The sequence below is a fragment of the Pipistrellus kuhlii genome, unplaced genomic scaffold, assembly GCF_014108245.1.
Source record: "Pipistrellus kuhlii isolate mPipKuh1 unplaced genomic scaffold, mPipKuh1.p scaffold_m20_p_7, whole genome shotgun sequence".
Classification (NCBI taxonomy): Eukaryota; Metazoa; Chordata; class Mammalia; order Chiroptera; family Vespertilionidae; genus Pipistrellus; species Pipistrellus kuhlii.
Genome location: NW_023425573.1, coordinates 43505842 through 43510381, shown reverse-complemented (window position 1 = coordinate 43510381; position 4540 = coordinate 43505842). Strand labels below are relative to the sequence as shown.

Sequence of the window (4540 nt, the reverse complement as noted above, 5' to 3'; positions counted from 1 at the left end):
ATCCTGACAATGGTGACTCAGAATGATGGGAAGCAGGACATCCATACAAATTCAAATGAGTTCATTTTCTGCATGCAGTTTTTGTAATCTAATTAACATGTGGCCTGGAATTTCAGTAAATACAGGTGCTTGTTACATTCATGGAAAATGAGGTAATTTCAAGGACTTAAGTCCTGTTGTTGACTACTTTCACTTGTGATAAATATATCACTCTACAGGGTAATTTTTTTAATTTGATACTTTACATTTATAATTCAAGAAAAGCTAGCTCTAGTGTGTCATTTTATTACCTCTCATAAAAATTTCTGGTAGAACTACAGTTTTCAAAGGAATAGAATAAGATTTATTTCAGACAATATTTCTATTCAACACGTTAATGATGCCATTCCTTTCCTGTGTTATTCATTACCACGGTCAGTTCAATAACACATTTTTGTGATGTGTGAGACCAGAAAAATATTTTTAAGATAATGTATATTGATTAGAAGGATTCAAGAGAAGACAAATTTATAGTAGAGATTAGCCTTGCCTTTGTTTAAGTTTACTTATGTGACCTCATAGAATGGTTGCAGTTGTAATTTTGGAATGGATTTTTTGTTAGGTATCTCTCTTTTTCTCTTTTGACTTTCTCCCAATATTTTTTATCTGGATTGGGAGTATCTTAAAAGTTATTTATTAAGGATTATTTAAAAGAAAATTGAATTGGAAAATATCTCTTTAAAAATTATCTAGGAGCCAGGACCGGTTTGGCTCAATGGATAGAGCGTCGGTTTGGGAACTGAAGGGTCCCGGATTCGATTCTGGTCAAGGGCATGTACCTTGGTTGCTGGCATATTCCCAGTAGGGGGCATGCAAGAGGCAGCTGACTGATGACTCTCTCTCATCGATGTTTCTAACTCTCTATCTCTCTCCCTTCCTCTCTGTATAAAATCAATAAAATATATTTTTTAAAAATTATCTAGGAGTTTCTATCACCAGAGATTTCCATCAAGACTTAGTATCACTCTAGGTAAAATCTGAAATTCCCTTCTCAGAGGTCTAGCTTCCTTATTTTTTAAAGAGAGATTAAAATTTCTAACTTTATAGCATAACTTATCCAATTTTGTTCTGCTCCTTTTATGTTGGCAACTAAGCTAGTCTCCTTAGCCATAAATAAAGCCAACCATCTTTAAAACAAAGTCAAAGATCTATATATTACTTTGAAATTTTACTTAAATGTGAAAGAGAAGAAAGAAGTAAAAAACAAAAAACAAAAACACCACCCAAATCTGAATTCACCTGTACAGGAAAACCTAAATAGCTAAATTACCTGAAGTTAGTTTTGTTTGTTTGTATGTTTGTTTGTTTGTGTGGGTTTGTTTGTTTTTTGTTTTTTTGTGTGTGTGTGGGGGTTTGGTTTTTTTTTTTTTTTTTACTCATTTAGTGTTGATCCTTGGGTGATTTATTAATACCAAAACGATATCTGAACTTGATAGACTTTAAATGTTGGCAGTTGGCAAAATCATTTCCTTTGTACCACAATCAAATAAGGTCCACTGTCAAAGTTTACTGACTGAACCTTGATTCATTAGTGCTAGTCATGCCAAAGGGGTATCTCAAAATAGTTTAATCTTTTCAAAGATACTCACAATGGCCAACTGTGTGTGAATGATGGAAAAATTGAGGTTCTTCTATATTCTTTAAATTTTATAGTCCTCAGACTAGAAGAGATCTCCAGGGGTCATCTGGCTCATCCATCTTCTTCCTGGGAGGACTGTCACTCAGGCATGCACAGCAGGAGAGATACCCATCTATTCTTCACATCTCTAGGGAAGGCGGTTTCCTTGGCAACACAATCCAGATCTCTTAGGTTTTTCTCACAATGAGAAAATATCTTGGCCAGTTGTTGTAAGCTAGGCACTTGGCAACAGTTGTGGTGATTTGGGCCATTGTCCTGGGAGACTTAAAGAAAGTTGGATTTCTCCAGCCTTTGATAGTTATTATATTTGATGATTCCACAAGTCTCCTAGGAAACTAGATTTTTAAAAATAAAGATATGGGTATTGAAACAATTATGTCAGGTCAAAAATTATGACCTGCTCTGGAAAATAATAACTTTAGTTAGTTTTGTAGATGTTTTTGTTTTGTTTGTTGTTGGTTTTTTTTTGGGGGGGTAGGTTTTTTTGTTGTTGTTGGTTTGTTTGTTTTTAGTTTTGTTTTATCATCACTGAGATGTCAAGAGACAATTTCAGGAAAAGTGACTGAGAAGTTACAATTACAAAAGTGAGCATTTTTCTACCTTCTTGCCTCTAAATAAATACCTTCTCATTAAACTTTCTTTACCCTAAAATGACAAGCGAGAATCTCATGGTTTTCCACTTCTTCTGGGGAAGTTGGGAGTAGCGGTGGAGAGCCTGATGTGGAATAAAATTACTCCAAAGAATCGCTCACCCTCCGTTTGATCCCAGCCTTTGTTCCCACATTATGTAAACAATAGATGCTTGCCTTCCCAGGGATCAGCAAAAGGATTTCAAAATTTATCATCCTGACAAAGCCTGAAAGCCAAGGGAGGAGTCTTGTAGGATGGTGATCTTTTTCTGATTACATCACTTGACCCAATCACTTTCTGCAGCTAGCTTTCAGAATGTTGTTCCTGTTTTTCTGTTTGCTTAGTTGCTTCCAACGAGGAGTCAGAACTAGCCCACGATAGGAGCACCCCCAAAAAGTTCCTTTCTCCATGGGATTTTTTAAATCTCCCCGACTCGGGTGCTCTTGTGAAACGACAGCCACATCCGGTGGTTGCTCCCCACAAACTACATGAGGGGAAATGACCCTTTTGCTTAAAAAATAAATAAATAAATAAAGCTATAGAATCTTATGTAAAGAAGGTTGAGTGATTTGGCCCATGTTTTAATTGACTTTAGGCAACTCTATGGAAATAAGTCTGAGGCGTAGTTTGTGAAACATGTTTCAAAAGTGTTTGATTGTAAAATAAACGCTAGACATTTACCGTGCAGAAATAGTTTTTTTAAAAATTAAAAACCTGTAGATGATGACTCTGTTCCTGAGAACCTCAGCCTTTATTGTGTCTTAGTAAAGTTGATCTGCTTTCATTTAGTTTATTGCATTTCTGGTGTAATAATAGCCTCTTGAGGTAGAACTATTAATGCATATGTACTGGTTAATGCCTGTTAATGCAGAAAATGGCACTTTGTTATTTCGATGTGTTTTCCTCAGTGTCACAGGGTATATCAACTTGATAGGAAACGATCACTTGACATTGGTCAAAAATGCATTTTCCCCATTTAAAATATATTTGTATAATCCATTGCATAGACAGAGGTCACCTTTTGCAGTATCTTGACCTTGATCATAGTCTTATACATCAACTGTGTCTCCACTTTCCAGCTGCCATAGAAATTTGGGATATTTGCAGATTCTAGTGAAATCTTGTGAGCTGAATGAGATGGTGGATCAAATGATCTAGAGCACCCGGGCGTTATCCTTCAGTCTACGTTAAACTGTGGGACATTGGGAATGAGCTTTACACAAGGGAAGTCTTTTGGGTATTTGGGGGGTTTTTTGTTTGTTTTGTTTTCAATTCAGGAGAGAGGGGAGTAACTTAAAAATTCAGTGAGATAAACTAACTTTTTTTTAACTTTTGACTGGTTTTATCTTTTTGTTGATTTCTGTTATTTTTACTCAATTTAAATAGTCTAATCAAATGGAAAGGTCAGAAGGGGGGGAAATCAAACTACAGTTCACACACACAATCACAATAAGATGTCATGTTATATGTCACAGTTTCTAGACTGATTTCTCTTGTGTATAAGTTATAACATCAAAGATGCCAAAGGGTATATAAAATAAGCTACAATATTATTCAACAGAACTTAACCTGGACCTTATGTTGTAATAATTTATTCATATTAGGTATAATCTTCTGTATTTATATTTTCAGTATTTATTATGAATGACATGGAAATTTGTGTATTTATTGTGGCTTTTTATGGCAATGTGTATATATATATATATATATATATATATATATACACACACACACACACACACACACATATATCACAAACAAGCATTTTTAAGTTTTATCCTTAAGTTTCTTTTATTAGTGGCACTTGTACTATGCTGTACTTTTTATTATATATTGTACAATATCTTGTCCATTTGTTTGCAGCAGAGTAAAACTGGTTTCTAAGTTGTATCTACTGTTGCATTTTGTGTACATCCTTTGTTCTTACATTCTGAGCTGTCACACACATGCTCAAGAAAACCTCCCTCTCTCTGTGTACCAGAGACATTCTTGAAAAGTTGTGAGTGAATCCAGTTCCTGTAAAATGGCTCATCATATTATCATCTCAAAGATGAGTTAACTTTATGATGTTTGATCTCTAAGTGGAGATCAAAATGCTTAATGGCATTTTTCTCCCTCAACTATTCAACTCCTTCATCAAGAAATGATGTATACATAAATACAAGTGCCAGAGAGGAATCCTCCTATGGAAATTAAATTGAGGATGATATTTTTACAAAGACAAATCCAACC

At 34.8% G+C, this 4540-nt stretch overlaps 1 long non-coding RNA gene across 1 annotated transcript; it reads left to right on the top strand.

Annotated features, from left to right (window-relative positions):
* Nucleotides 1-941: 941 nt before the first annotated feature.
* LOC118709634 lies at nucleotides 942-3721 on the top strand. Its single transcript, XR_004985069.2, has 2 exons — nucleotides 942-2132; nucleotides 2191-3721. It is a non-coding gene; the product is annotated as an uncharacterized LOC118709634 (long non-coding RNA).
* The last annotated feature ends 819 nt before the right edge of the window (nucleotides 3722-4540 follow it).